The sequence below is a fragment of the Hyperolius riggenbachi genome, chromosome 5 (genome assembly GCF_040937935.1).
Source record: "Hyperolius riggenbachi isolate aHypRig1 chromosome 5, aHypRig1.pri, whole genome shotgun sequence".
Lineage (NCBI taxonomy): Eukaryota > Metazoa > Chordata > Amphibia > Anura > Hyperoliidae > Hyperolius > Hyperolius riggenbachi.
In genome coordinates this window covers 110,503,063-110,523,656 of record NC_090650.1, presented here as the reverse complement: position 1 = coordinate 110,523,656, position 20,594 = coordinate 110,503,063, and the positions used below count along the sequence as shown (strand labels likewise).

The following is a 20,594-nucleotide window of genomic DNA, read 5'->3' as shown; positions in this document are numbered from 1 at the left end:
ATCTCCCCACCAGAACTTCAATACATAAATTTCCTTTTTCCCCTCTGCAGTCAAACTCTTGAACACCCTTCAGTCCCTCCAACCTCTAGCGCTCTCATCCTTTACATTCTTCCCCCCCCCCCCAAAGTTGCGATATGGATGGACTGTCAAGTTGATGCTTTCATACCTTTCAAAACTTTTAAATTTAAGTATCTAATTTTGTAATTCTTTACTATGCTTTGTTGTACCATTTCTGTGCTTTGGTGTACTGTACTGTACTGTTGTATAGTGTATATGGTTAATTTACTAGCGTACTATTGTTGCACTATCATGCACTATTGTTGTACTATTACTGTGTTTTGTTGTACTATTCCTACTGTCCACTGTGACCTGTTGTACCACTCCACCTCTACTCTGAGCCATGCAATGTGCCAAACCCAATTCCGAGCACAACCCAATTGTGCTTGGCAAATAAAAATAATTCTGATTTTGAGATTTGAGAGCCACAGCTTGGCACAATAAAGCAACCACTGGAATAGATTAGTGTGTACCTCTTTATCACTTTCAAAACACACCTACAGTAATTTAGCAATCAATTTTGAAACCTCATCTGCGCAGTCAATTGGCTTGCTAACAACACCTGCAGTCAATTGACCTACTAAACACATTACATCAGCATAAATATGAACAGGGCACCTGAACACAAGAGGGACTACTGTTACTCACCATGCCAAATACAAAGGACGTCAGTCTAGAGCTAGGAAAAAAGATAGTAGAGGCTCATGATAAGGGGGGAGGCTACACCATTTCCAAGTGAACGTTATTCACAGTGTCAAGAACTGGTGTACTTTGCATCATTGCCAAGTACAAGGAGACAAATTCTGTAAGATATAGACCTGGCTGTGAGCAAGGAGCCCTGGACATCTGCCAAGATGATTGTTGCTGTCCTAGCCTCTTCTGGAGTTTATGTTTCAAGAAACACAGTTATCATGGCTCTTTATTGTGGTGGGCTTCAGGGCCATCATCTCAGAAGAACCTCTTTACTTAAAGTAAACCTCCAGACTAAAAATCTATTTAGCAGCACTGGAAAGGCCTGGTGTTTCTTTAACTGTTTCACAGCTTCAGAACTTTTTTTCTCTTATACAAGCCTCATTTTTAGCTGCACAGAAAAAAACTGCCCGGGCATTTTTCCCCTAATGCTGTGCAAAGCATGATGGGATTTCTGATGTTGTTGTTCTCGTTCTGCTGTTTTGGTGCAATCTTTTTTTTCTTACATTTTGAATTTGACATTTGAAGCCTAGGGTGTGCAGCTGGGAGGGGTAATCAGGACACAGATAGTTGGAACTGTGTCTCCTGCTCCCTGTCACCTCCTTTCAACCAAAAAGATGGCTGCCCCCATGACAAAGATGGCAGCCCCTATGAATCACAAACATTTGCCTGTTCTTTTAAAACAGGGTGGGTAAGAGATTATATTACCTATCTATTCTAATTAACATAACTAATGTAACTTAATGACAGTATGTTTGTTTAGGCTGAAGTTCCCCTTTAAAGGAGTCATCAGGGAAAATATAATAAAATAAGTGCTACTTACCGGGGGCTTCCTCCAGCCCCAAGCTCCCAGCACGTCCCTCCCTGCAACTCTGCACGCAGCCGTTCGCCGCAGCTCTGTCCCAGTCCCCGGCGATGACGTCAGGGCGACCTCCAGGTTGGCCTGTACTGCCCCTGCACAAGCAGCGCTGTCAATCACCGCCAGGTGGGCCGGAGTGGACCTCTCCGGCCCACGTGGCGGTGATTGACAGCGCCGCTCGCGCAGGTGCAGTACAGGCCAACCTGGAGGTCGCCCTGACGTACGGAGACGGAGCTGCGGCGAACGGCTGCGTGCAGAGTTGCGGGGAGGGACGTGCTGGGAGCTTGGGGCTGGTGGAAGCCCCCGGTAAGTAGCACTTATTTTATTATATTTTCCCTGATGACTCCTTTAAGGAGCGGCACATCACAGTCCAACTGAGGTTTGCCCGTGAACATTTAAAGGGTAAAGATGAGTTTTAAAAGTATGTGCTTTAAACTGGAAACTGGATATTTTTTATGTTTGGGAAAGAAAGGGAGAGGCCTTAAACCCTAAGAATACAGTTCCCACAGTTAAATATGATGGTGGGAGCATTATACTTTGGGGCTGTTTTTCAGCCTCAGGCACGGGGAGCCTTGTTCAGGTGCATGGCATCATAAAAAAAGAGAGTTATGTTGACATTTTGAGCAGGGGCGCCGCCAGTATGTAAGCGAGCCAAGCGGCCGCTTGGGGTCTAACTTTATGGGGGCCTTGCTGGCTCGCTCGTCTCCCCTCTGGCAGTCCGGCTCAGCTTGTGTGTCAGCGATGACACGCAAGCAGCCCGATACTGAGGCGGCGCAGCGCTAGGGGGCTACTTCCTCTCCCGGTGTCTGGTTACAGCGCCTCCTCCTCCTGTGAAGACGTAACCACATATCATCACAGGAGACGCCGGGAGAGGAAGTAGGAAGATGAAGCTGGAGGCTGCGTGGCTGTGCAGTGCAGGAATTGGAGGAAGTGGTGAGTCCGATCTACACACTGGGGCCAACTATCTATCTAACCTACACTGGGGCCACCTACCTAACCTATCTTACCTACACTGGGGCCATCTATCTATCTAACCTACAGTGGGGCCATCTATCTATCTAACCTACACTGGGGCCACCTACCTAACCTATCTTACGTACAGTGGGGCCACCTATCTATCTAACCTACAGTGGGGCCACCTATCTATCTAACCTACACTGGGGCCACCTATCTATCTAACCTACACTGGGGCCACCTACCTAACCTATCTTACCTACAGTGGGGCCACCTATCTATCTAAGCTACAGTGCGGTCACCTATCTATCTAACCTGTACTGGAGGCACCTACCTATCTAACCTATACTGGTGGCAACTATATGGGCTACCCTGTAGTGGAGGCAACTAGGCCTGGCTACCTATACTGGGGAGGAACGTATACCTGGGGGCTAATAATACAATCTCGCCCTGGGTGCAGTTTAGTCTAGAAACTGCCCTGCCCTCCCCCCGCAGTTTGCCGGCTTCCAGTACCTGCTGCCTTTGCACTCAGACCACAGATCGGCGGCGACCAGACAGGCGCATGCTAACCGCGGACACAGAGCACACTAGCTCAGCATAGATGCCAAAGTACAGCACACAGGCCAGCCAGCCTAAGACAAGACAAAAGCCAGGTGAGGGGCTTATTTATGTGAAATATTGACTATTTAATATATTTAAGTTACACTACTGCTATGTTCATGTACATTTGACGCCACCTATGATCACGCCCATTTTTTGCCGCTGCGCGCTTTGTGCGATGCACAATCATTCCCTCTTGGTGTCCAGGGCTGCCCCAGATCTCCCAGGACCTGTACCTGGCTACCTTTACTGCAGCACCTATAGTTCACTACCTAAATTGATGGCACCACCTGTACGCTATCTCATTTGTTAACCGGAGAATACCTGTATTCTGCTAGTATTTGGCTCCACCCACATCACACCCTGGACACGCCCATTTTTGCTGTGGCTTTTCTTTTTTTTGCCACAACCATCTTTTTGCCGCAGCTAACTTTGGGCATGGGGGGGGGGGGCCCTCAAGTCATGGGCTGCTTGGGGCCACCAAAACCTTAGCTGCACCCCTGATTTTGAGGGAGAATATGCAGAAATCCGCTTGTAGTCTAGGCTTAGGTCATCACTGGGTCTTCCAACAAACAGTGACCCAAAGCATACATCAAAATTAGTCCAATGGTCCTCAAGGATACAAAAACCAAGATCCTGTAGTGGCCAGCACAGAGTCCAGACCTCAATCCTCTTGAGAATCTGTGTCTGGTGCTCAAAATTCATGTCCCTGCAAATTACATAATGCATGTCAATTATACAATTTGTGTTATATGCATATGCATTGATTGTGTAATATGTGTTACACTAATGATAGGTACACATGATGCAATTTCCCATCAGATCCATGGGTTGACTTAATAATTTCCGAATTGTCCTATCTGCTCCCGATTTTATGCAGTACTGATCTAAAAATTTATCCCGTTATCAAATTGGAGCAGATCTGACTTGTCAGAAATTATCGATTCAACTCATCCAACAGGATGTCCCGGCATTCCCTCCTTTGTAGATGCCAACCTCAGGTCAGCAGCTACTGCGCCTGCGCCACTGGCGCCTGCGCAGAATGCTCCAGGCCACGTAAGGGCGATCACTAGTGGACCTCAGGAAGTGGAGCTGCGACAAGGGCACAGGACGGCTGCCAGGGGTTGGACAAAACCCCAGGTAAGCAGATTTATTTTACCTTTTTTTTTAATCCTTGAATGTTTCCTTTAAGAAACAATTTTTTTCAACTGAACTTCTCATTTACATTCATGGGCATGGTAAACACTGACCATTACTAATAGCTAATCAATAAAGATTTAGCTAACTGCAAGTGGCGCCTGCAGGCAGATAAGGAGTGAGACCAAAGTGAATGTAATTTGAATGCCAGCCATAGCGTCAGAGAAATAGTGCTGAGGAATACAAAGCAAGCTGCTATCTCCTTGCTCAGCCATGGGGTTTCATTAACAGATGTGTGGTGTACCATATACAGTACCATCTGTAATATCCCCCAGCCACAGTCAGCAGAAAAGAACGCAGCCGCTCTCTCTGGATTTACAGGTTGAATTAAAGCAGTATTCTGCTTTTCTTTAATGGTTCTAGTTAATAAAATAAAACAACTGTAATAAGGGGAAAGCAGGCTAATAATAAAATCCTTTAAACTGAACCCTGAGCTCAGCTAAAATTAGCATTGCACACGCCGCACACCCACCCGTTTTAGTTAAAAACAAATTATGTCATTTGTGTTACTATTTCATTATGCAATGCATGAAGAGAAAAAAAACTTTAATTAAAGAGGCATTTCAACGACATATAGTAGAATGTAATACATTCTAAAACAGTTAGTCAAGATACCCAGTTTTAAATTAATTATCTTGGTTTCAAGGGACATTACAGCTGCAGGGGGCTGATAGAAGCCCCAGGTAAGTGTCAGTTTTTTGTTTGTTTTTAAAACATGCAAGAGAACCCCTTTAATAGTATTAGAAGCAAATTATTACTGAAAGGGAGGAGGCGCCCCAATACGTGATGTGTGGAAGTGATATTGTCAGCTGGATAAAACATAAATAAATAAACTTACCTCTAAAAGAAGGGCATAGCCCAAATAAATAGATAATTTTTTTATTAGAAACCAGACAATTTATTAGAGGCAAAGGATCATCAGGATATCCAGGCAACTTGGCATTGCTTAACTACTAGCCGACTGTGTTACGCCGATGGGCGTGGCCATGGGAGCAGCCACAGGACCGCCTAACGCATATCGGCGTAAAGTCCTTTGGCTCTGTTTTGCAGGAGATCGTGCGCAGGTGGGCAGAGCTCCACTCTGTCTTCAGTCTCCGAGCGGTGATTGCCACTCGGGAGACTGTTAGACGGCGTAACCGACGTCTAATTACACGAACAGCGCTGCGATCTGCAGCAGCTCTGTACTGGGGACAGCCGTGCGACACGGCTGTCCCCTCCTGAGGCACAGAGGTGATCGGCTGTCATAGGCTGAAGCCTATGACAGCTGATCACGGGGATTGGCTGGCGGGGGGAGGGAGGGGGGTTACAGTAGTTTTAAAAAACCACGTATTTTTATTAAAATAAAACATACAAACAAACAAATAAACAAACAAACAAACACTGGGGGAACGATCAGACCCCACCAACAGAGAGCTCTGTTGGTGGGGAGAAAAGGGGGGGGGGAATCACTTGTGTGCTGTGTCGAGTGGCCCTGCAGTTTGGCCTTAAAGCTGCAGTGGCCAGTTTAATGAAAAATGGCCTGGTCTTTAATGGGGTTTAACACTGCGGTCCTCAAGTGGTTAAAAGGAAATAAATATGGCAGCCTCCATATCCCTCTCGCTTCCGTTGTCCTTTAATCATGCAGCCTCCTGCCTCAGTGCTTTCTGGGAGATCAGGTGTTATTTCTGCTCCCTTCGGTGCACACAACAAACATTCTGCAATGATACGCCTTGCCAGCAGTAAAGATGTTGCCACCTGCCACCTAACAAATTTAAGAATGTAAATCTGTGAAAAAAAAGAATTTACAATGAGAAAACACAGGCAAAATCATTTATAAATGAATGGTGTAAAGTACTGTATGAGCAATTTGAATCATTATGTTACAACCAGTAAAGTTCCTCTTTGACACATACCCCAATTCAACCTGCTTATTTCTGTATAGGGGCCACCATCTTGCTGGTAAGGTCAATACCATGCACAAGGGTGAATTCAGAATATTTGTTTTAGCCTGCTGTGTATAGTCATGTCTGTCTGATATCTGAAACAGTAAAAATGTAGAATTTAAATCACAATTTCCCCTCAATAGAATACTCTCCCTGGAGTCATATGGCATTATTACATCTCTGTGAAGACATAACCTGTATATATGGAGCTGCAGAGAGACCCTCTGAACACTGGTATAGCTAAAGGAGCTATGAATCTGATCCCTAGCTTTGATAAGACCTCCTCAAGCACCCTTAAGCACTCAATACATTATAATTGATATGGGGCACCAAATCCTGCCAAAAACAGCCCCAGTGTCAGCAGGGCCGGATTTGTACTTTTTACCGCCCAAGGCCAACTATACCGTCTCTATGGTTGTTATCTCTGTGTGCCCCAATGAGAACTTACTTTCCATCATTGGATGTCACAGACAATAACTATTTCAGTAATACGCGTATAGATTATAAATTATGTTTTCCTTAAGAACTTTTATGTTATGTTTGCCATCTCGTTAATGATGGAACCATTGTGTCACCATGAGAGTTAGGCTGATGTGTACCTGCAGGATAGAGCTTACAGGTCTTGCAGGGACGATACAAGTACAGGACAAAGAGTTCAAAGGTTAAAGCTGTCCTTGTAGATAGGGATGGCTGCATAGAACAACTTTACTGCCCCTCACTGAGCCGCCCCTAAATTTCTGGTGCCCTAGGCCATGGCCTATGCGGCCTTGCCAGAAATCTGGCCCAGAGTGTCAGAGAGGTTAAGCAGGAGAAATCTCACTTATATTATAAATGCGAAAGTTTGGATGTTTGGATGTTTGTTACTCAATCACGCAACAATGGCTAAACAGATTTGAATTACATTTGGCACACACATAGTACATTACCTGGAATAACATATAGGATACTTTTTATCCCCATAACCAAAAAGTGGGTGGAGACAAATACAAATTTCATTGGGAAAATGTAAACTGCAGCCATTCTTACATTGCTAATGGCAGGGTTCTCAAACTGTGCACAGTTGGTCACTGGGTGATTGGGATTAATATTCAGAAAAGTGGGTGGAGCCTACAATCAAACTTCACCTATTGATCTTCTAGGGAAATATTTAATTGCTGCTATTCTTGCACTGTTAATGGCACACGCCTCAAACCTGGTACAGTTGGTCATTGGGTGACTGGGGTTAAAATTCTGAAAAGGGGGTGGAGCCACAAACAGCCAATCAGATTCGTTTTATTTCAATGCAAATTATTGATGCCAAAGACCACAAAGCTCACAAACTAGGTCATTGAGTAATTGAGTAATTGTGTGTTAGGGTTAGAAAAAGTGGGCAGAGGCAACACCAGCCAAATACATACCTGGGCAACGCCGGGCAATCAGCTAGTATACAATAAAATAATCAACTGCAGCCATTCTTACACTGTTAATGGCAGGGTTCTCAAACTTTGCACAGTTGGTCAATGGGTGACTAGGATTAGTATTCAGAATATTCAGAAAAGTGGGTGGAGCCTACAAAAGCTAATCAAAATTCACCTAGTGATTTTCAAGGGGAATATTTATTTGCTGCCATTCTTACACTGTTAATGGCACAAGTTTTAAACCTGGTACAGTTGGTCAGTGAGTGACTAGGGTTCAAATTCAGAAAAGGAGGTGGGGCCACAAACAGCCAATCAGATTTGTTTTATTTCAATGCAAATTATTGATGCCAAAGACCGCAAAGCTCACAAACTAGGTAATTGAATAATAGAGTAATTGTGTGGACGGAGCCAACACCAGCCAAATACATACCCGGGCAACGCCAGGCCATCAACTAGTAAATAATAATTTGTTAATGCTTAGTATTCAAAGAGGTGATCATTAGCAGCAAAAGCATCAATGAAGAGCAAATACAGCGGTCCAGGGCCCCTGGTGCTCTCACAACCTCTGCATCCCCTACTGCTACGCCACTGCAAGGGCCGAATGTTATCCGTGATGTAGGGATGGTTCACATGGGTGATTGCCAGCAGCCGTGCAAATTGTTACCTCCAGGATTGACCACTAGAGATGGCCCAAACCTCCAATTTTTGGTTCGCAAACCGGGTTCGCGAACTTCCGCGAACCGCAATAGACTTCAATGGGGAGGCGAACTTTGAAAACTAGAAACACTTATGCTGGCCACAAAAGTGATGGAAAGGATGTTTCAAGGGATCTAACACCTGGAGGGGGGCATGGCGGAGTGGTATAGACGCCAAAACTCCTGGGGAAAAATCTGGATTTGACGCAAAGCCGCGTTTTATGGGCAGAAATCACATTGAATGGTAAATTGCAGGCCTAAAGTGCTTTAAAACATCTTGCTTGGGTATACATCAATCAGGGAGTGTAATTAGAGTACTGCTTCACACTGACACACCAAACTCACTATGTAACGCACCGCAAACAGCTGTTTGTGTAGTGATAGCTGTGCTGGACTGGTGCGCACCATGGCCAGAGTGCAGGCCGTGGCGGTTTTCAAGCCCATATGGTCGCCGGGCTGTGGTAGCTCAATGATAGAACAACAGTGACTGTCCAGCTGATCAAATTTGGTCTGTCCACAATGAAGCAACGACCTTATTATCTTGGGTGTGCCCACCTTCCCCCCCCCCCCCCAAGACACTCATATTGCCGTCGGTCATTGCTTCATTGTGTTATGCAAGCCCCTTCACCACGGCAAGGTAATGATCACGAAGGGCAATTTGCACATGTACATGCCTTTTGTTTTGTTGTTGCAGCTGCAGTGCAGCCAGAAAAATTAGGCAGGCATGTACATGCACCAGAAAAAGTATTATAGCAGCCGCTGCTAGCAGTGGCCTTAAAAACTCAGGAATCCACCTGGAGTCCTGGACCCTGTTGGTGGTGGCAGAGAAGGCAGTGAAGCGGCCTGCGGGCAGAGGTGCTGTGATGGGAGCGACTTAGTCTTGGGGCAGGCAGTCACATGGCGTGCAGGCAGAGATGATGTGTGTGGGGACTGACTTAGTCTTCGGGCAGGCCTGAGCGTGCTTTGCAGACCAGGCATCCGTGGTCAGATGGACCCTTGACCCAATGCTGTTTGCCAGAGATGTCACCACTTACCTTTCAACATCACGGTACAGTTTAGGTATCACCTTTTTTGAGAAAAAATTGCGGCCTGGTATCATCCACTGCGGTGTGTGGCTTTGCTTTTGTGTGCTGCTTTTCCTCAGGTAGTCATCCCATTGCAGTTTGTGCTTTGTAATCATGTGCCTTCGTAAGGTAGTTGTGCCTACGCGGGTATTGGTCTTTCCATGGCTCAATTTTTGGTGGCAGAGAGTACAGATGGCATTGCTCTCATCTGAGGCAGACACACACAAAAAATTCCACACCACTGAGCCCTGGGGTGATGGCACTTTGGTGGTGGCGGCCGACTGAGTGTTAAGTGGGTGCCAGAATCAGAGCAGGAGGAGGAAGATATGTCACGCTTCCGTGCGGAAGCTGAGAAAGATGAGGTGTTCTGTGTTAGTCAACTACGTCCTGACAATATTGGGGGTTGATGGCACGTGCCTTCTTCTGAACACTGTACTTTGGTCGAGGGCCGCACAAAATCACGACAGCACGACCTCGAACAGACCTGCCAGGTGGCCTGCCTCTGCCTTTTGTTTTGTCCATATCGGGGGGGATGAAGTGAAAGGTATGCACTGACTTGACTAATACAATGTGTAATCAGTCACACAGGTGCAGTTAACAGGTATGCACGGAGTGGTATATCACACTGCGTGCACTCACGTAGGTGGGTGGGTGCATTGTGAACAACAGGTAGGTATATGAAGTGATGGGTATTACAATGTGCACCTGTCCTACACAGACAGGTACCGGACAGGCACAGTGACACTGCGTGCGCTCACGTAGGTAGGTGGGTGCACTGTGAACAACAGGTAGGTATATAGGTATATGCAGTGATGGGTATTACAATGTGCACCTGGCACTGGCACAGTAGTAATTATACCACCAAGGTACCAAAGGCCAGCTGCGACTGACTGATAGGGCTGTATATAATGCAAGTGGGCCACAAAAAAAAAATAGATCATAAGAACAACATTAGCTCTCAAAAGAGCTGTTGAGGGGTGTTTTTTTAACAATAGGAATCAGCAAGGAGCAAACTAACAAGCCTGCAAAGGCCTAACTAAGCTTTCCCTATAAGTCTCTGCACAGACAGCAGCTATCCCTTCTCTAATTACTGCGGGCACACAAGTGAGTCCAATGCCTGACGCTGCCTGCCTTTCATAAGGAGGGGAGGGCCTCCAGGAGAGAGTGTAGCTTGATTGGCTACAATGTGCCTGCTGACTGTGATGTAGAGCAGTGTTTCTCAACATTTTATTGGTATGTACCCCTTTTAAAACCCTGTACTCACCAAGTACCCCCTAGCATAGTAAACATTATCACAAGTACCCCTTGACAAATATATATTTAATCGTAGTACATGATCATTGGTTCTATACCATTTCTAAGCATTTACAATTGCTTTTAATTAGTTAAAACACTAATTTTGTGTTGTTTAAATAAGATTTATCATTTTATATAAACTCTAAATGTGTTGTTCTTGGTTAAGTATATCAAGCCTGAGTACCCCCTGGAACCATCAGAAGTACCCCCTGGGGTACGCGTACCACACGTTGAGAACCTAGGATGTAGAGGGTCAAAGTTGACCCTCATGATGCACTATGGGGGCGAACCGAACTTCTGGAAAAGCTTGCAGTTCTCCGCATTCGCGAACCATAGAAGTTCGCCGGGAACCATTCGCCGGCAAACCGTTCGGGCCATCTCTATTGACCACGTCCCGCATTGGGATGAAAGGGAGCATTCATCTCAATGCGTTTGCCGGCAATAGCATGAATGTCACAGTTGATCGAAATTTCCGAGATGCTTGGTGTAGCATCTAGTGGTGGTTGCGTCCTGAGGTTCTGTGTCCCCTTATGAGCTCAAACCGTGACAAACTTAGTGACTCAACCCCAAAGGAACATTCACAGGTAAACCTGAGAACCATACAAAGTTAACATAGGCAGGAAAGAGAAATCAGCCCAGGAGACTGGAACCATTCAACAAGTCCAACTGTTGCAAATCTAATCTTCTTTCGATGCTCTGAACCTCATGCCTAGGGCCTTCCCGCCTATGATGTGGGAAGACGCAGCTTCCTCAGGTGGCAGAAGTGTGGGGGCGGTGCCAGGAAGAAGCAGGAAGAGAAGAGTGCGTCTGGCCTGCTGCCACCCACCTTACCACCACCTGTCTGGAAGCATGGCCATCCGGACATGGCAGCCCCGGGGATGTGTCGCCGCGTCCCCCACTCTGTTACCTTCCCTGCTTCTCATATTGCGTTCTCCGCTCCATCTATTACAGCAGGGCTACAAGAAAATGGCTGCCAGTGTCCGAACTTGCGGACATCAGCGGCCATTTTGTTGTAGCCCTGCTGTAATAGACAGAGTGGAGGACACTATATGACAAGCGAGGAGGGAAACAGAGTGGTGGACGCTATGCTCCGGTCTCCAGATGGTTGGTGAGTGGGGGGGTGGCGAGGGGGGCGTATCCTCACAAGTTTGCCTCAGTTTGCCTGCAAAGAGTCTAGAGCCGGCCCTGCTTATGCCTGGTACACACAATGCAGTTTCCCATCAGATCGATGGTTGAATCGATAATTTCCGACAGGTCCGATCTGATTTTTGAATAATTTTCTAATCACTTCTATACAAAATCAATGAGAAAAATGATTGAAAATCAGATTGGACCTGTCGGAAATTATCAATTTGACCGTCAATCTGACAGGAAATTGCATCGTGTGTACCAGGCACTACAACAACTCTTTTTTCTGGATTAATTCTACAATTAAAACATATATTTTATATCTTTAATAAACTCTGTACAAAACTATTTACGTTATCCAAGGGACAGAAATCCAAGTTACAGTATACCTGATAAGTAATGGATCATGTGACACAGCCCAGGTTACTAAATCAAATTACAAAAAGGAAGATTTTAGTATCTGGGCCTCTAGAGAATGGCCATACTTTACAAGTCAAGTGATTTCATTTAATATCCCACATGACATAAACCATAGAGGAGATTTGTTCTAAAAGATATAAAAACAAAAGCTGCTCTATAAATAGCAGAATAAATAAGAGATCCTCAGTCATCCTGTCACCTGTCATATCATAAAGCTATGTCTTCTAGACATTTAATCCTCAGTCCAATTTATTCTGCAGAGAACAGAACATCTGCTCATGTATAAATACTCCAGAGGTAGGCTTTCTAAAGGGTAAAGGGTCAGTCTGTATATTTGTGATTATTATACCAATGATTAAAGGTAAACTCCTAGAAAACATGTTAATGAGTGTCCAATTCAAGTATAATAGAACACCATTTAAAAAAAGTGCATGTTAAAGGGTCACTTAAGTCATCCCAAAAAAATGAGTTTTACTCACCTGGGGCTTCCAATAGCCCCCTGCAGCTGTATTGTGCCCACGCCGACTCCATCAGATGCTCCTGGCCCCACCGGCAGCCACTTCCGGTTTCGGCGACAGGAGCTGACAGGCTGGGAACACATGTGATTCATTGCGTTCCCGGCCGCAATAGCGCCCTCTATGCTGCTATATGGTATATGATATATGCTATAGCAGCATACAGGGCGCTATTGCCGCCGGGAACGCGAAGAATCACACGTGTTCCCAGCCTGTCGGCTTCTGTCGCCGAAACCGGAAGTGGCTGCCGGCGGGGACAGGAGGATCGGAGGGAGATGGCTTGGGCACCGGACAGCTTCAGGGGGCTATTGGAAGCCCCAGGTGAGTAAAACTCATTTTTTTAGGATGACTTAAGTGTCCCTTTAAAGGGAAGCTTAAAGCAGACCTAAACTCAGAAAGTTCTCTCTGCTCTAAAATATACGCAACAGCATAATATCCTTTAAACAAAAAAAAAATATTTGTTACAGCTGATACAAATCCTAAAATAAATCTGCACTGTTTCTACTTTCTGATTCATGGAAGCAGACATATTGTTAATATCCTGTGCTTTCAAATGAGCTCATCTGCCATAGCCAGTCATTTGACACAGGGAGAGATCAAATTACAGCTTTTGATTGACACATATGAGGGGGGAACAGACTAAACTCTCTAAATACATACTAAATACATGCCATTTAAGGACGACGCTAATTGGGCTTAATAATAAGCCCATCATTAGCGACAGGACCCCCAGTTATTGACGGACATCCAGCTGGTGCCCTTGTTCCACAGCGGAGGTTTAGAGCATCCATTTTCTCTTACTTGATAAATTCTCCCTGTGTGGCCATGGAAGTAACGTTAGTACATCCCAACGACTTCCACAGAGCCCATGGGTGCACCTGTAGAAAGGGTTTCTTTTCAAAACTAACAGCCTACCATTACAAGCTGTGCTGAGGTTGAAACTGTATATCTTTGACTGGATAGTCACTATCTCTGTGTTTTCCTGAGTGTAGGGGGCCCTATTTAGTTGCCCCTTGTGGACATTCTCTCTTTGCCATTTTTGTATTTTGTGCCAATAAAAGTAAAATAAGTATTCTACTGCAACATTCTGTAGAGGTGTCTTGAAGATATTATATGTCCTTATTAAACTATATTAGTATCAAAAGTGGGTGTAGTGGACTACCCTTTGAAGGACTGGATGTTTATTGCCCTTCCTGTTGAAATTACCTTTCCCAATTATATATCTATACAAGTGAAGCTGCAGTGCCAATACAATTTCTGTATTTTTTGATTTTTTTAAAAAAATAAGATATTTTTGTTTTTCAATTGAAAAAGAAGAAATGAGTACCCTTGTGCAGGCTGGTAGCACCAAAGGACTGCGGAGCCTATTATTATTATTAATTCAAAAAGTGCCAAAATATAGCGTGGTGCTGTACAAAGTAGGAAACAAACATGGGGTACATAATAATACAGACAATGGTATACACCAAATATAGACACTGGTACAAAATAAAGAATTGGTAGACATCGTTATTACAGTGACAAATGTAACATGATGAATAAAATAAATAAAATGTATAACAAATTCCAGGGATGGCGTACATGACAGATGTAGTAGTATTACAATATACTACCGGAGAGAAAAACTCTTACGATTTGCAACCGAAACAGTGCGACATGAGGAATCTGTGGGGGACCGGAAAAGGCTGGGGATAGGGAACAGGCTGGTTGCCAAGGATGGAGCTCGTCTGTATGCAAACTTACATCCTGGCTGCAAAATCTCATGCAACTTCTCATCAGCATACAAAATCATACCTGTTGCCTACATAAAACTTTTTACATTTTCATACTCTCTGGAATGTGCGGACGTTCGAAAACCTTGACTGCAGCTTAATTTCCTGCACCTGTAGTTCAAGTGAGTAAGCTTGAGCGGTGTCCCTGCATACAAACGTAGGACATGAAACACCCAGAGCTACAGTTTGCCCAGCGAGCTCATGGTGAAAGAGAACTAAAAGTATATAAGGGTCTGAAAAGGACCAAAAAGCCCTCTTACTAAAATTCTATGCAAAACAGAAATTTGCTTTCCTAAAACAAGGCATTTGTGATTATTCAGGTTGGAGTAAACATATGAGTTGTCCCACAATGCACCACTGCTGAATAGGCAAATAATTTCCAGTGTCATTAAGTGTTGCACACTATTTGTCAGTCACCCTGCACTGCACCGGCCTTATTTTTCTATGGACTCTTTAGTGCCCATTCACAATGTACAGTAATCTTGTGTAGCATCCTAAAAGGAAGTGGAAGAGTTTTTGAACACTGAATACGGAGTCTCTTTCAGCTACACTGATTGGGACTACATAGCACTAACACAAGAGGACTTTGGAGTTACACCTAGCAGTTACTTTGCACAGTCACCTGTGTGAATGGGCCCTTATTTCTCCACACCAAACTTTACAGTTGGCATCCACCATACTGAATTGAGAAGGAATCAGAGTGCCTAACGGAATCACAGTGAGGCCATACAACTCCATGCAGATAGTGAACTGACCCAGGATTAAATCTGGCATTCTAAAGCTACAGGGCAGGAGTATTTGCCAATTAGCAACCCTTAACCCTTTCCAATCCCGTGTTGGACTACGCCCGACATTGGCACTTTCCAGTTTAGCACCAATTTCGGACATCGTCTGACGTAACAAAACATGGCTGCCACTAGGGGTGCCATTTCCAGTTCTAATCCAGCATGGCAGCAGCCCATTTAGACCAAAGTGCCGGACTAGGTCCAACACATTGATTACCTTTGACCCTATGCTCCTCTGCTGTGCCATGCAATTTAAATATTACGTGGGCGCATTTGGGCTCACGGCTAGCAGCACTATTTCTGTACCTAGTTTGACTATGTGGATCAAAGTGTCAGAAAAAGATCTCTTTCTGTACCAAGCTGTGCTGTGCAGTATGCAAATTACGTTAGCTCAGTCATGCAATGGGGTGGAGCATGCACAAGCTTGAGTCAGACCCGATGATAACTGGATTTGTACCCTTTACCGCCCAAGGCCCCTGTCAGCATCCACCCCCCTTCAGTATAGGTAGCCAGATGACCCTTTCCCCTCCCTCCAGTATAGGTAGCCTGATGACCTTACTCCTCCCTCCAGTATAGGTAGCCAGATGACCCTTTCCCCTCCCTCCAGTATAGGTAGCCAGATGACCTTACCCCTCCCTCCAGTATAGGTAGCCAGATGACCCTTTCCCCTCCCTCCAGTATAGGTAGCCAGATGACCTTACCCCTCCCTCCACTATAGGTAGCCAGATGACCCTTTCCCCTCCCTCCAGTATAGGTAGCCAGATGACCTTACCCCTCCCTCCAGTATAGGTAGCCAGATGACCTTATCCCTCCCTCCAGTATAGGTAGCCAGATGACCTTACCCCTCCCTCCAGTATAGGTAGCCAGATGACCCTTTCCCCTCCCTCCTGTATAGGTAGCCAGATGACCTTACCCCTCCCTCAGTACAGGTAGCCCAATGACCCTTCCCTCTAGTATAGGCCGAAGGATGACCCCTCCCCCACCTCCAGTATAGGTAGCCAGATAACCCCCCCCCCCCCCTCCAGTTTAGGAAGCCTGATGACCCCCCTTCCCTTTAGTATAGGTAGTCTGATGACCACTCCACCCTTCCCTTTAATATAAGAAGCCAGATGACCCTACCCCCATTCCTTATAGATAGCCTGATGACCCCCTCCCTCCAGTATAGGTAGCCGAGTGACACACACACACACCCCTCCCCCGCTTTCCCCAGTTGTCCGCCCTTGATACTGTGGTGCCCTAGGCCATGGCCTATGTGGCCTTGGCTTAAATCCGGCCCTGCTGATACTGAGTCCCCTCCTCACTCTAGTGCAAGGAAGTAGAAACTATACTGGATCCCTGCTTCCTGGATCCCCAGCAAAACACTCCCGCGATCACCCACATCCCACCCCCACACCAGAAAAATGTAAGTACTGAGGAGACAAATTAATTGGATTGGAAAGGGTTACCAGTTAACCTGTTGTCCCTCTTTGAGGTTTCCACTTCATAATAACAGGACGAAACATTGGTTGGAGCCAGTCTTTCAGGCCAGGAATTTGATGAACCAATTCACAAAAAAAGGTGCCATCCTATGAAAGTGCTAAATCACTGCACTGTTCAGTAGGTCCCATTCTGCTGAATGTTTTACTAAGAAGATTGTATGGCCATATGATTGCCTGTATTCATTCGTTGACTTATGGATATGGCTGAAATATCCAAACTCATTAATCCTAAGAAATCCCCACATACTTTAAAGGCACAAGGAATCTGATGTGTGCTCAACTTGTAAACTTTCCAAACCTTTTTGGCAGAAGTTTTATGGATTGCATGGCATAACGTAATATTACTCAACCCTACAGGCCGTAATTCTACTGCTTTTAAATGTTATAACCTGAATAAAACATGCAAAGAGAACTGCTGAGTTGTAGCCGGGTATCAGTAATCAATCTTTAGTGAGCTGGAATGAAATATTCATACATTACGTTATATTTCAGCTCTTGCAGCTTGCCTGTTACATAGATATTTTATTATTTTTAAGTAATAAAGATTTGAAATATATACAATGTAAGCACTGAATTGTAAAAAATAAAAAAAGTAAAAATGAATATATCTTGTGAAAGTGTCATATTTCCCATTTAACAAGAGAACTGCAATATTTAAGCATAGGTAAAATCTTGCCATTGCCTTATGCTTATCTACAGTATAAAACAGCTACTTGTTTCAATTCCAAGTTCCCTGGCCTATAAAGCAATGCATTTGCAAGGTGCTGAGTGCTGGAATGTACTGGGGTTATGTTTACATTACATAATGTAAAAATCATAGGATATAAAGACAGTGATTGCACGGTGTGGTGGTCTCTCCACCTTATCATTTTGAAGAGTCTGATTTTAAAGTGGACTTGAATGCCTGGTTCACATTAGCATTTTTTGCGGATCGGAAACGGAACGTATACTGTACAAACGGAACGGATGTGAATGGATCCAATGTTAACCTATGAATACTTTCACATGCGTCTGTTGGTACGGATACGTTCCGTACATTCCGGTCCATGGATCTAAAAAATGCTGGAGGCCCTAATTACTGCAGCATTTGGGGCAATGTGAAACGGAACGTTTATTCACACTAGTGAAGAAACGGACCGTTCCACGGGGGATGGGGGCACGAGGCGACGCGAACCTGAGCGACGGGAGGATGATGGAGGGTGCAGCAGCCGGGCGGGTGGGTGAGGGAGAGTTTATACATACCTAATCTTCAGTAGCAGCCGGTGGTAGAGGCTTCTGTCTTCTTCCGGGTCATGTGACTACATGACGCGTCATGTGACTAGTGCAGTCACAGCGGAAGAAGTGGAAGCCTCTAGCGCCAGCTGCTACTGAAGATTAGGTATGTATTTGCAGAGTGAGAATGGATCAGATCAATCATTGATCAGATCCGTTTTCAGGGGCGTAGCAATAGAGGGTGCAGAAGTAGCAACCTCATCGGGGCCCATGGGGCCCATGGGGCAAAGGGGTCCCAAAAGGCCCTCCCTATACTGCAGTATTAGCTCTCTGTTGGGCCTGTGCTCATTATCACTTCTATAGATACTTTGAACAGTGGTGATCATTAACAAGCTGATTCCCAGTCCCTTCTTGCACCTCTGACACTGTAGTTGCCATTGGCAGGTTTTGGTGCGCCGTATCAATTGTTATATATAGAGTTCTTTGGGGGACCCATTGTAAAACTTGCATCGGGGCCCACAGCTCCTTAGCTACGCCACTGTCCATTTTCACTATGTGAACCGGGCCACGGACTGAGCCATCCGGATCCGGTGAAGCGGAGACCGGATCTGCTCACCGGATCCTTTTGGCTCCAAACGCTGATGTGAACTGGGCCGAACTCTTGCACAGAACAGAAGGAAAACATACAGTAATACACCCTGCATGTATTTAGGGATTTTAGCCTGTCTAATCCTCCCCCCCACCCCATCTGTAACTAATCACCAGCATAATTTGATCTCTCAACAATATGTGACAGTGCTCCACTGAGCAATGGATCCTGGGTTCAGGTTCCCTTTAAACGCCACCAGTCAGCAGCTCCAGAACTTGTGGGAAAAGTAGATTCTAAAGCAAGGGTAGGGAATCTATGGCTCGGTAGCCAGATGTGACTCTTTTAACCTCCCTGGCGATAAGCCTGTGCTGAGCACGAGCTATGCCGCCGGGTGGCACCGCTCAGGCCCCGCTGGGCCGATTTGCATAAATTTTTTTTGCTACACGCAGCTAGCACTTTGCTAGCTGCGTGTAGCATCCGATCGCCGCCGCTACCCGCCGAGCCGCCGCTATTCCTTGCGCCGCGGCCGCCCCCCCCCCCCCCCCCCAGACCCCGTGCGCTGCCTGGCCAATCAGTGCCAGGCAGCGCTGTGGGGTGGATGGGAGTCCCCTTTGACGTCACGACGTCAATGACATCGGTGACGTCATCCCGCCCGTCGCCATGGCGACGGGGGAAGCCCTCCAGGAGATCCCGTTCCTTGAACGGGATCTCCTGATCTCCGATCGCCGGCGGCAATCGGAGGGGCTGGAGGGACTTTGTCTCGCTACATGAAAAAAAAAATTAAAAAAATTAAAAAACACTACTTTGCTGCCCCCTGGCGGATTTTTTTAAACCGCCAGGAGGGTTAATGGCTACATCTGGCTCACAAACAAATCAGTAGGGGTTGATTCACTAAGCTACACTGCCAGCTTAGTGTGGCAGCGCAAGTAAAATCTTCAAAGTAGTGCATGCTACTGCTGTAGCATGCACTACTAACTTACTCGCGCTACCCCAAAATGAACGGCTGCTTCAATTGTCCCACTCTGGACCCTGTCAGGTCCAGTGACTTTGTAGAATGAGATCCCCACACTTTCATTGGCCCAATAGGCTGCCTGTCGCTTGACAGGCAGCCTATTGGGCCAAAGTGTGGGGATATCATCCTACAAAGTGAATCAACCCCCAAGTCAGCTAGCTAATTGTACAAGCTGTTAGTCAGTATTTCTCATGTCTGGCTCTCTGAAAAATTGCAGATGTTCCTGAAACCCAAGAAAAGCTGAAGACATATGAACTGTATACACATCACCATGGCAACAGGGGCGTGAGCCCTACTATCCCAGTTTGAAACCTATTGTATGGCTCTCACAGAATTACATTTTAAAATATGTGGTGTTTATGGCTCTTTCAGACAAAAAGGTTCCTGACCCCTGTTCTAAAGGATCAACAAACAGGAGCGGTCTATGATGCATTCAAGTTTATTTTGACCAGCATAGGATTAAAATTTCACTTACAACATAAAAGTAAAAAGAAAGCACATAACTTATCCAGTGGTAAGCAGAGAGTGCCCTCACAGTTTCTCCTTCAGCCTTTCGTCACTGTGGCTAGCAGCATCGGCGTCCAGTTGATGAATGGACAAGCTCCTAGGAGAGTGTTGCTAATCCAGTGCCTGCAGCGTCAATGACTGTTTGGTTGTTCCTTAATTTGATCTCTCAGCTGTGTCAGCTGGCTGCCATGGCAGAGCAACTAATTTGTAGACTCAGGATGTCAACCCTATATCTGCTTCCATGAAAGCAGAATGTAGACACGCTGTAGAGTAATTGCAGGATTTGGGTCAGCTGTAACAAAGAAATGTTTTTCTTTAAATGTTGTTATGCTGTTGCATATCTTTAACAGCAGAGAGGAAGTTCTGAGTTCAGGTCGGCTTTAAAGACAACCTGAAGTGAAAAAAGTTCAAAAATAGATACTTACCTCAATAGAGAGAATGCGCA

The 20,594-nt window shown here is 45.5% G+C and overlaps 1 long non-coding RNA gene across 2 annotated transcripts in view; it reads right to left on the bottom strand.

Annotated features, from left to right (window-relative positions):
• Nucleotides 1-5,745: 5,745 nt before the first annotated feature.
• The window catches only part of LOC137519712 (uncharacterized), a 60,262-nt gene continuing 45,413 nt past the window's right edge, over nucleotides 5,746-20,594 (bottom strand). The window contains exon 3 of one of the 2 annotated variants that reach the window (XR_011021089.1): nucleotides 5,746-6,121. This is a non-coding gene — a long non-coding RNA (uncharacterized lncRNA). Of the gene's footprint in view, nucleotides 6,122-20,080; nucleotides 20,442-20,594 lie in introns of those variants that run through there. The other variant, XR_011021088.1, reaches the window with a different exon arrangement.